At 40.7% G+C, this 12,941-nt stretch overlaps 1 pseudogene; it reads left to right on the forward strand.

Moving 5' to 3' along the window:
- LOC101554664 (protein arginine N-methyltransferase 3-like) overlaps positions 1 to 7,445 on the forward strand; it is a 52,839-nt pseudogene extending 45,394 nt beyond the window's left edge.
- Positions 7,446 to 12,941: the final 5,496 nt, after the last annotated feature.

Genomic DNA, 12,941 nt, shown 5'->3' on the forward strand with positions numbered 1-12,941 from the left:
ACAGCTAACTATAACTTTACTATGCACATAAATGGCTGCAAACCACATAAATATTCCAATAACCCAAACTATATGTGTTCTCAACTCATCTTTCCCCTAGACTGGTTCCAAAACATCCATCTCTGCTCCCACAATCCCTGACACAGGGGTATGACAGTGATAAAACTGGAGTGGAACAAAGCTGAATCTTAATTCACCCAATGTAGTGTCCTTGACTGAATCTTGGAAGGGACCATGTAAATGAGGGTACTAAACTTTAAGCTTCATTTGATTAAATTAGCATAGCTCAACTTCTGTTCTTATCTCTTATTTCATAAATGTGTTCATTAACCGAAGCATAATGGGTGAAAGCAGAGAAAAGCTGAAATCATTAGAACTCCACCTCAGTTACTCTCAGTCTGTTCAAGCAAGAGAACGCTTTTTTGATGCATCAATGTGCCCTCAGTTCCCCTGGGGAGTCTGGAGTGCAAATGTCTCCCACTCCTGTCACAGTCTATTGCTAATGAACTGAGCATCTCATTTTCATCACCATACCAGATAGGACAGGATTACAAAGAGTCTGTTTTAGGTAGACATCTTCCACAAATTCTTTTTATATGAACAAAACAATTGTAGAGTGGGTTGTGTTTATACGTGAAAATTTCATAAGACAATATTGTTTTGCTATACAAAATAATTTTACAGAGTAGATTAGCTTGGAGAATTTTATGAATTTAACTACTAGGTAATTCTTGAATTGTGGGAGCAAACCTATGCTAATATAATTTACAAAAACATAAATAAAAATCCCCTACATTCTAATTCCCTGGAATAATTTTTGCCTATTCACTGCCTCCACTCTCTTTGCTGATACTTAGGAGTAGGTTTTATACTCAGAGCACCCAGATAAATGTCCTTATCTTGTGGTCTATACCCTAAATCAAGTTCTTCAATTCCTGTCACTGTCACTGTCATCCTGTTGTTCATAGATTTGCTAGAGCGGGCACCAGTAAAGGCTCTATTGTGAGACTTGTTGTTGCTGTTTTTGGCATACTGAATACGCCACAGGGGTCTTGCCAGGCTCTGCTGAGCGGGTAGGATAGTCTCAGTAGTTTGCCGGGCTCTTGAAGAGGGATGGAGGAATTGAACTTGGGTCGGCCGTGTGCAAGGCAAACACCCTACCCACTATGCTATCACTCCAGTCCTCCTCAGATCCTATATTCAAAAAATATTAAGCGAATTTATGATCAAAGAACAAAGAACTAAAGACTTATGCTGTACTGACTTGGGATTTACAAATCACATTAGCATGTTCAAAGCTTTAAAAGCTGTAATATAATGACACCTGCTTACTCCAGTAGTTTCTACATTTACCTGTCTGTGGTTTTCAAGCAATGTCTAATAACATTTAGCAAGATATGAGTTTGATAGACTGTACTATGAGCACATTTTCTGGCCTATTTTTAGTGTTGACTAGCTTTTAGATCAGTGTTTTTGCAGTGTGTCTCCTATCATTGTCTCCTTTTCAAGTGTGCACCAGTCACAATAGATGGCCTGACTTCTCTCATCTCAGGAATTAGTGTGTGCTGTTCCCTCCATCTAGAATTCAGTTCCTCCCAGTACTCTCCTTCAGTTCTGTGCTCAGACATCTACTTTTTATTTATTTATTTATTTTTAATAATTTAGTGAATCACCTTGAGGGTACAGTTACAGATTTACATTTTCGTGCTTGTGTTTCCCTCATACAATGTTCGAGAACCCATCCCTCCACCAGTGTCCATTCTCTAGCACCAATGAACCCAGTATCCCTCCCACCCTCTAATCCCATCCACCCCCCCACCCCACCTCTGTGGCAGGGTATTCCCTTTTGTTCTCTCTCTCCAATTGGGTGCTGTGGTTTACAATAGGGGTATTGAATGGCCATTGTGTTCAGTCTCTAGTCTACTTTCAGCACCTGCATCTCCCTTCCCACACAGGACCTCTGACAACATTTTACTTGGTGTTCCCTTCTCTATCTGAGCTGCCTTTCCCCCAGCATGTGAGACCAGCTGCCAAGCCATGGAACCAACCTTCTGGTACTTATTTCTACTATTCTTGGGTGTTAGTCTCCTATACTGTGTAATTTTATATTCCACAGATGAGTGCGATCTTTCTATGTCTGTCTCTCTCTTTCTGACTCATTTCACTTAGCATGATACTTTCCATGTTGATCCACTTATATGCAAAGTTCATGACTTCATTTTTTCTAACAGCTGCATAGTATTCCATTGTATAGATGTACCTAAGTTTCTATAACCAGTCATCTGTTCTAGGGCACTCAGGTTTTTTCTAGATTCTGGCTATTGTAAACAGTGCTGCGATGAACATATAAGTGCAGATGTCATTTCTACTATACTCTTTTACTTCTCCGGGATATATTCCCAGCAGTGGTATTGCTGGGTCAAATGGGAGACTGTAATGGGCTGAACTGTGTCCTTTTTATTCTTTTCAAATCCTAACCTTTTTAATGAGACTGTATTTGAAGATAAGGCCTTTAAAGAGGTAAGGAATGATAAATTGGGTTATAAAGTGGTTGTGGCGGTGGTGGTGTGGTGATGTGGCATCGAATACACTATAACTGGAATAGGTGATGAAGAGGGAGAGGCACCAAGGGTGTCTCTGGTCCGAGAAGAGGCCATGTGGGGGACACATAGAGGAGAGGTTTCACCACTTACCAACTCTGTTGGCATTTTGATCTTGGACTTAACTCTGATAAAATACATTGCTCTTTAACCAGCAACGTTCTGGTGTTATGATAAACCTCCACAAGCCAAGGAGAACTTTATGAACAACTGTACTTAAAATTATTACTTTCTTTCAATTTTCTCTTTTTCTGTTTCCTATTCCTGCAGAACACTTTTCCTGGATTGTCTTAGAGGCAGTGATTATAAGTATAGAGCACCATAGAGGAATATTTAGGCTCTGGGTTCAAATTCTGACCCTGCCTCTTTCTTTTCTTTTTCTATGTCTTTTTTTATTCAGTGTTGTTGCAGTTATCCTCATCATAGTTGCTTTGACACATTTGGCAGTGCAAGGGGCTACTTCAGGTGCACAAGAATCACTCTCAGTGGTTTTCACAGGACTGCGGGGTGCTGGGGATCAAATCCAGTTGTCCTACATGGACGGTGTGTGCTCCAGCCCTGTGACCCCTCTCTTTGACAAATGCTGCCCCTTGATAGCAGTGAGATCTTTAATGAGGTTTAAAAGCTTTCTGAACTTTTCCATCTGCAGAGTGGTTATGAGAGACGGTGCTTATTTCAGAGGTAGTGAATCAGATATTCACTCTCTTATAAGTGAACATGATATCTTATAAGGGAATGAGATAGACCCTGTGAAGTTTTTACTACTAAGAACAATACAAGCATTCAATCATTGCTCATTACTATTGCTTATCTGTCTACCCACCGGAGTGTGAACTCTTTAAGGATAGGGTTTTTGTCTTACCCAGGCATGTACTCACTCTCACCAAATTTGTGCTTCCTGGACACCTGTTAAGGCCTATATCAATGAAAAATAATGAAAGTCTATAGAATTTTTCTCAAAGTTTACAAAGGAAATGTTGCTTATCTTTTGGCCTTGGTCACCAAGCAGTGGGGGGAAGGGTGGGGAGAAATGAAGATCAGACTACAGGAGGTAAAGAAATAGTGTTGGGGGTTGTGGAACATTGGTAATGGTGGGTGCAGTAATTTTTACATCAATATTACAAACCTCATCAACATTGTCAACATATTGCCTAAACTATAGTTTTAAGATCATTTAAAGATAAAACCTTTGGGGTCAGAGGAATATGACAGTGGGTAAGGTGTTTGCCTTGCATGTAGATGACCTAGGTTCAATTCCCAGCACCCCATATGGTCCCGAGCCCATCAGGAATGATTCCTGAGCACAGAGCCACAAGTAAGGACAAACCACTGCTGGGTGTGGCCCCAAACCCCAAAAAATATCCTTTGTTTTAAAAACAAATGAATTTTAAAAGCAGCTTTCTGAATTACAGCTGTAATAAATGTACATAAAAATTAAAGTACAATTACTCAAAATTTCATAAATACTAGAGGGATTAACACCAATAGGGAATGCAAAAAAGAAAGAGTTATTAACAAGATACAGTGAACACTCTTATTTTTTACCTTTCAGTCATTTTTGTCATGGTGTGGTCATTGCTTTTATGAACACCTTTAGCCTACCCGTGCCACAAGATTTATTTTCGTATTGACTACAGAACAAGTGTCAAGTTATACTACTTTGATTGACATGGACTAATGAGCCAAGTTCAGTGGGGCAATTAACCAGGGGCAGAAAAATATAGTTTTTTCTATGCAAAGAGCGCTTGGAGCCATCAGTACTACATTGACACTGTGGGTTATACTTAATTTCAGCAAAACAGCTCCCATGTAATTAAATCAAGGCACTACATTCAAAATTAATTGGTTTTGCTTGTATTTAATTTTTAATTGACTTTGTAGCTGGACATAATTTGATACTTCAGATATCAGTCTATGGCACTTCAGCAACTCCTCCTGATGGACTTCAGAACTTTCATTGCTCTAGGGCATGTCCTTGGAATGAGTCACTCTTTATAGCTCAGGAAGAGAAAGGCAGACTCCAGCCCAGAAGCTTGATAGATTTGCTATTACCCTGTTAAGGTAATTACCTAAGGTCAGCTTTGGCTTAGCTGTCACTGAGAGTTTAATAGTTAGTATAAGAATTCTCCAGATTTTTATACCCAAATCTCAATATCTGCAATTACCTTGCTTTAAATCATGTCAATCCACCATGAGAGCATTTGCTATTAAGGAAAGCAATGGGAGAGTTCCTTCCTTCCTTCCTTCCTTCCTTCCTTCCTTCCTTCCTTCCTTCCTTCCTTCCTTCCTTCCTTCCTTCCTTCCTTCCTTCCTTCCTTCCTTCCTTCCTTCCTTCCTTCCTTCCTTCCTTCCTTCCTTCCTTCCTTCCTTCCTTCCTTCCTTCCTTCCTGGACTTATTCGTGACTCTGGGCTCAGGATCATTCCTGGCAGTATTCATAAGACCAAATGTGGTACTGGGGATCTAAGAGAATTGTTCCTGTTTGATCAAGGCAAGTGCCTTAACTCCTGTATTATCTCTCCAGATCATAAATTGCAATATGTAGGAGGATATTTAAACAGTAAACTCTACTTCTCTTTCCACCTTTAAATTTTAAGATTCTTGATTGAACTCTAATCACTTAGATAGAACTGTAATCACTCAATTCTGCCCTATCTTCCATAAACTCTGCCCTGTTCTATGGCACATATTTATTTGAGAAAAGCACTACTCAGCTCCCCATTGCCAGATTCAGCTCAAATCCTATCTTTTTAAATAAACACCACCCCATCTCTTAAACTGAAATTAATCACTCTTCAGGGCCTCCATTGCCCTTCATATGTCAGCCCGGCAGTTTACATTATTGTCATTTATATATTTGCTGTCCCTCTTACTTACCTCTGTCTAGACATGCAATGAAGACTTGTTGAATGGAATGAAATAAAAAGGAAGAATGTGACACAGTCTGCCTAATAGCTGCCTAACATCTCCCTGATAATGTCACCTTTCCCTGAAGTCTCTTTGTGGATTGAAGCTTTACAAATTAGCAGCTCCTGTTCATGCTGAAAGAGCACTGGAGAAACATCCCATTGGAAGAGACATACAAGTAATAGCAGCACTCAAAGATTTGTGAAGAAGAGAAGCAAATAAATCATAATAAATGCCAATGTAATCTAGAGTACCCTGTAAACCTTTTCTGAAATTAAAGTGTCTCTTTTCTGAGAGGAGATATTAATTATTTGGATGCCAGCCAAGCATCCCAGAGACCCTACCCATTCTTATCATTTTATAAATTAAGGTGCTAACTTTATAACTGAGATCAAACTGTCTGACCATGCAAAGACCTTGAGGAAAAATTCAGGAGATACTGATTGACAGCAGCATGTCCCTCAGACTCTGCCAAGGCAGCAGCCAAGTGGGCCTAGAAGATAATTTCAATATGAAAATGACGTCAGTTAGTTTTAATTTAGTAGGCACTCTTTTTGTTTGTCTTGGAGTTACATTCGGCAATGCTCACTCCTGGCTCTGCACTCAGGGATCACTCCTGGTAGACTTGGGGACCATATGGGTGATGGGGAACAAACCCGGGGTGGCTTCTTTCAAGACAAATGCCCCATCATCTGTGCTATAGCTTCAGCCCCAGTAGATACTTTCTTTGGGCATTTTTCACTAAGTCACCGGTAACTTAACCAAGTCAATGTCGACATGGTGCATTTCCCCTCCCTGTGAGGCCCCCTTCTCCCCACTGCCAAGGGTGTGTACCTGTCAAACAATTATATCATTATCATATAGGTTTTACCTTCTATTAGTAATGGTGGGTTATAAAAATGAGTAGGGCTTATAGACATTAATAGTGGTTGATAGAAACAGAATAGGACTGAGATTAAGCTACTAATAGAGCAAGCAATACCTGATGTACCGAGGGAAGAAGAAAAAGCCATCTAGGGGCTGGAGTGAGAGCACAGCGGGTAGGGCGTTTGCCTTGCACGCGGCCAACCCGGGTTCGATTCCCAGCATCCCATATGGTCCCCTGAGCACCGCCAGGAGTAATTCCTGAGTGTAGAGCCAGGAGTAGCCCCTGTGCATCACCAGGTGTGACCCAAAAAGAAAAAGAAAAAAAATAAAAAGCCATCTAGCCATCCCTATCATCATTACTGCGCTGGCCACTTTCTCTTTCTGCCACTCTAAGAGGGAGGGATCATGATTTACTTTTTTAAAAAAAAAATCCAGTATCTATCCATGACAGTGGATTCTAGTAGAATCAATGTTGGTTGAAAAATAACCAATCCACTTCTCAGAAAAGTTCCCAGAGCAGGTACAACAGAAATAGTTTTCAACTGGGCCAGGCTGCTTGTTTTTCCTTCTTGGACTATTTTGTGTCAATTGTATATGAAGGAACATTCTCTAGATAGTTTATCTAGGTTTGTAGGTATTTTAACATGTCTGTTAAGTAATTTTTTAACTGAAACAGAAAATGCAAGAAAAACTTCATCGTCTGGGAATATATAGGAAGACTATGGGTCACAAGAAGTTTTGTTTGAATTTAGGAACTTTACTTAATTGCAAATAAATAGAAAACAAACAGAAAAAATCTTAAACTTTCTGGTATCATTTCCATGTGACCAGATAAATCCTCATCTTCGGAATGGCCTATGGCATTCAGCTTTCAACTGTCAATGTTTTGGGGCTGAGTTACAGAGTAACCTGGCAGCAATCCTCTCAGAATTCATGGGGTTGTTTAAATAGAGCAAAGTCCACAAAAAGTTCCAGCAAGAAGCGCTGAGCAAAGGCCAGAGCCCCAGAAGAAAACAAATGTAGATTCTGAAGAAGTCTGCCACCGTGCCTGGTCTCAATGTGGACCCCGCTAGCCTGGGGTGGAGGGGGGCCTGAGAGATTGGCCATGACCTCAGTGCTGTCAGAGTTTGTGCGAGAGCTCCCTGGCTGGTTCCTCTTCTTTGGAATCTTCTTGCCAGTGATTTTGCTGCTGCTCCTTCTCATTGCCTACTTCCGAATCAAACTGATTGAGGGTAAGTGTGAAGCCACACAGGCCAGGGGTGAGAGGTCCTGGCCTCTGGCACACCCTTGGGACAAGCCAATGCTCTCTCAGTGTTTGTGGGCCATCTGTCCGGAGAAGTGTTTTTGATTTGTTGATACTTCTCTTTCTCGAGATAGCATCGTGCGTGTTATCTGGTAATGTTTAATCCTTTCAGCAGTGAGGATCATGGGTCAGACTATGAACACTTGCTACTGGATGCCAGTTAGGAGCTACAGGGCATTTGTAGGGCTCCCTAATTGGAACTTTCTCTCAGACAAATTGAGCTGGTAGTGTGGTGTAGGGTTGCTTGTCTGTGTCTAAGGGTAAGAGATTTGCAAATATTGAAACATTTCTCATGATTGGACTATTCTATTTGAGGGCATATGTGACTGTGCCAAGGAGTGTGTGCCCACACACAATTTTTTATATCCATGTTGTGCCAAACATGGTACTTTGACATCGTTTGGCAAATATCAAACCCTAATAAGTATTTGATGACTTGCTATAAATTTTCCATGGAACTGTAAACTTAACACATACAAAACCCAAACAAAACAAAAAATTATACCGACCTCAACCTCAGGAGCTTCCAGTGATGTGGATATGAGCAGTGGGGTTCAGGAAGAAGCCTGTTTATTCTCTTCTAATTGAAATGAAAGAAACTGGGCTATACTAGGATAGAGAAGGGACCAAAATGACAATAATATTTGAAAATGATAATTTTGAACATTTATCTGAGTGCTGAAAATAGGTAAAGGGATATCTGATAACTTTTCAGTATATGTATTGCAAACTATAATGCCCCAAAAGAAAGAGAGTGTAAACAGAGGGAGAGAGAGAGGGAGACAGAGAGAGAGACAGAGAGGGAGAGAAGTGAAAGAGAAAGAGTGAAAGAGAGGAAGAGAGAAAGAGAGAGAGGGAGAAGAAAAGTATCTGTCATAGAGGCAGGAAAAACAGGGAGGAAAACTGGGGACATTGGTACTAGAAATATACACTGGTGAAGGGCTGGATGTTGGAACATAATAGAACTGAAACCCAATCATAAACAATTTTTTGAAAAATAAAGTATTTGGCCAAAAAATGAAAAAGAAAGAAAGAAACTGGGCTATAGGGGCTGGAGTAATAGCACAGCGGGTAGGGCATTTGCCTTGCAGGTGGTGGACCAGGGTTCGATTCCCAGCATCCCATATGGTCCCCCGAGCACCACCAGGAGTAATTCCTGAGTGCAGAGCCAGGAGTAACCCCTGAGCATTGCTGGGTGTGACCCAAAAAGCAAAAAAAAGAAACTGGGCTATATAGCCAGCAATCATTAATGCTGTAAAGGTCAATGAGTATTTTAGCCATCTCAACAAAAATATATATTTAATTTGGATGGCATTGTATTAAAGTTTTTATAAAAGCTTGAAAGTCCCTCCTTTTCCACAAAAAGTTGGCAGGTCCAAGCAATGACTATTATGTACACAGATATGGAGAATCTTGAATGATAAATGCTATCCCATACAGCATAAAAAAGAATGGTACTACAAAATTTATTACTGAGATTTAGAACATAAAGAAATCCTGGAGAACAGACAATATATTATGAAATCTGAGTGTTCAGTCACAATGTACTCAAAAATGCCCCCAGCTTTTTCCAGTTTCATTTTTATAAATGAAACTTTCCCAAATGGGATGTGTGCACCCTTTGGGAGAATAATTCTTCATTGTGTTTTCCTATGTTAACTCTAGACTTTGAATGTCTTTATTTTTATATATATGGCTCTCTTGTTGAGTATTCTATCTTGTAGTATGCTACTTATGTGACAAATCCATTTGCTGATTAAGTTAGTGTACCCTCCACTGCTCCCACAACCAAAGTGCTAGACATTTTGCCAGTTAGTAATTTCTTATCAGCAAGCCCTGGACAGCAGTGTCTGAAAGGGGGAATAGAACCCCTCAAGGCCCAAACTCAGTATCCCCTCAGAGTCTCTGAAATACGTCACTGCCTCCCACTGCAGGCCTTTCATGTCTGTTGTCATGACTTCTGTGGATCACACATGTACCAGAACTTCCACTAACACTGTATGACCTTTGAGGTAGGAAAAATATGCTGATTGACAGGCAGAAGCTTGAGTGTTTTATACCGCTTCACATTGTATGTCTGATTGCCTCTCTGGGTAGATACAATTTTCATACTTGAAACAGGTACCAAGCATTAAAATCAGGCCAAGACCATGTCATGAATTCCCAGGCCTCCTACTGGTCTTTCCATTCTGGTCACTATGGGGAAGATGATTCAGAAGCACAACTGGCATTTGCAACAGTCTCTGCAAAATAGCTTGAGTTTTGGTTTTATGGCATTACCTATTCCTGCATGTCCTACGGGGAGAAATCTGTAACGTTTGTAAAGACTAAATGAGCCTACAGCATTTTTTCTTAGCTGTCAGCTTAGTTAGTTCTGCGGTATGAGAGAGCCAATCTCTTTACTTCAGAACGCCCTAGAAAAGCCAATTTGCCTCTGAGAGTGGAGGCTGACCTCACAGGGAACTGATGAAGAAGAAAATGGGGCAATGAGCCAAGCTGCCCTCTCTGTGTGGACATCACTGTGACTGTGGTGATACCCTGCACTGTTCAATACTTCCCTGCCTGTGTCCGTTGTCTAGAGATCACATCTGAGACAAACTCACCCCAGGTGCTCGATGACACTGGAATTTCTTTCTACATAGCATTTGAGTAAAAGGTGCAAAGATCTATTCTCTCTCTTTCTTCTCTCTTCATTTCAAATTCTGGTACATTACTGAATCTTCAATGATTTTTTTCTTTACTTGCTTTTCATAATGGAGCGATAGCACAGCGGTTGGGCTTTCGCCTTTCACGCGGCCGACCGGAGTTCGATTCCTCCGCCCCTCTTGGAGAGCCCAGCAAGCTACCGAGAGTATCGAGCCCGCGCGGCAGAGCTGGCAAGCTACCCATGCGTATTGGATATGCCAAAAACAGTAACAATAAGTCTCTCAATGAGAGACGTTACTGGTACCCGCTCAAATAAATCGATGAGCAATGGGATGACAATGACAGTGACATTGAATCATGTTCCAAACCTGAATAGGAAATAGTCTTGTGTATTCATTCAACAAATGATTGACAATCTACATTTTCCAGGAATTTTCCTAATTACTAGAACAGATTTTTACTATGATCTTTCAGAACAGAGAAAAAAAAAGAAAGAGAAAAACACTTCTAGGTATAGGATAACAAAAAAGGTCTTTGGCAAAATCTTCAAGAGGATGTTGTAAATCTGTATTTCTGGCTCTGATTCCATTAGTTGTCTGGTCAAAAGACTGGAAGAAAGACCTGCCCATTTTCCATTATGTCTTATCCTGAAGTTAGAGCTGAACATTCATACTTAAGGCTTAAGGCAAGACCATTGCGCAGCTAAAGGATATCACAGTGTCTCTCATTTGCTACCACCTTTGCTGGCTTTTGCTGGTGAGCCTGGAACTTCTGAGCTACCAATAAGGAGACAAGGAAGAGTGAGGGAGGGTGGAGTGAAACGAGCTATTTATTATAGTCTAATAGAAATCTTAGCATCCATCACTTAATGTAAAGAAGTTATCACTGGAGCAAACACTAATGACTTTAAGCACACCGTTGTTATTGGCCTGCCAACAAGCCTGAACGGTGCCAAGAGAGAATTGCTCAGCCAACTATACCACAGTATTGTCTGTGTCACCACTGAGAGTGAGTTTCAACTTTAGTTAGATGAGGAAATCAGGGACAATCGGTGCAAACTGATCAGGGTAATAGCTTAGAAGCAATTCATGCTGTGTTGTTCTCAAGAGTTTTCTGCTCAGGAGTCCGAGAAATGGTACAGGGGTAAGGTGCTTGTTTTGCACACAGCTGACCCTGGTTCTATCCCTGGCACCACAAATAGTCCCCTAGTACCACAGAGAACCACAGCTAAATCCTGGGCCCTGATGTGTGATCCCTCCCTCCAACCCAAAGAGTTTTCTGCTTAATTACTGCTTTACTTACATTCTCTTCCTTTCCCAAATGGGATGTGTGCACCCTTTGGGAGAATAATTCTTGATTATGTTTTCCAATGTTAACTTTAGACTTTGAATGTCTTTATTTTAATATATTTATCTGATCCCTTTAATTACAAATTCAAATTTCTCATCACAAAACAATCTCTAAGAACATGTAGATTTTGAAAATTATAATTCTCTCTGTAGTGGCTCTTATAGGGGATTAGTAGTAGTATCTTCTCTACAGTTTGAGGTCAAATGAGATCACTTAGTTCCAAATAAATATTATCATTTTGTATTTCCATTTAGCTTCTCCCACTAAAAAACTGTAAACAGATGGTCAAATGTCACATCATTAATCTTCCAGCCAAGGTTATGGCAAGTGTAATCATTTCTATTTTGTTCCTGTAAAGAAAGGGACATTGACGAATTAACTGGTAGATTCACAGAACCCCAGAGTCCTGCATTCTGAAACAGAAAATCAGTTTGCCTGCCTCATACATCCTCTTCCAAGACACAGGAGAAGCATTTTAAGATGTGATGGAAAGCATGTGGAGGTACTGTAATTATTCAACATTAATCCTCACACTTCAAGTGTGAGGAGGTAATGGTGCATGTAAATTTAATTAGCATGTAGAGAACATCAATTTTCTCACAGAGGAAGAAAGAAAATTCTCTAACATCCTGCACTCTTCAATCTGTGTCAACTGCCTCAAGGAATAGCTCTGGAGGTGAAGGACTGAGTCTGGAACTTTCCATTGCCAAACCCTTCATCAGCCATTATCATGGGCATTTCACATTATTCCCACTGCTCACACGTGTCTCCTAGAGTGGAAGTTTTGATTATCCTAACTTGACATATCCTGAGATCCTTAAACCTCTACTTTTAGCACAAGTCCCGATGCCAAAATCATCACCCTGACCAATAACAAGATGGATTTAAAAATAGGGGCTGGAGCAATAGCACAGCAGGTAGGGCGTTTGCCTCGCACACGGCCAACCCAGGTTCTATTCCCAGCATCCCATATGGCCCCCTGAGCACCACCAGGGGTAATTCCTGAGTGCAGAGCCAGGAGTAATCCCTGTGCATTGCCGGTTGAGACCCAAAAAGGAAAAAAAAGAAGAATTTTAAGAATGGAGAACCGGAATAGATACCAAGTCATACTTCAATAAGCTATGAGTTATCAACTCAGTAAATAAAGATTGCTGTGCTGGGCAAAATGCAAAGAGCAAGAGAAAGAATGTATCCTCTTGAAAGAGCTTGCAGTAATTTTGTTGGGTCTCTTGAGCAGAGTGGAGGGAAGAACTACACAGGTCAGATGAGG

The sequence above is a fragment of the Sorex araneus genome, chromosome 4 (assembly GCF_027595985.1).
Source record: "Sorex araneus isolate mSorAra2 chromosome 4, mSorAra2.pri, whole genome shotgun sequence".
NCBI classification, from domain to species: domain Eukaryota; kingdom Metazoa; phylum Chordata; class Mammalia; order Eulipotyphla; family Soricidae; genus Sorex; species Sorex araneus.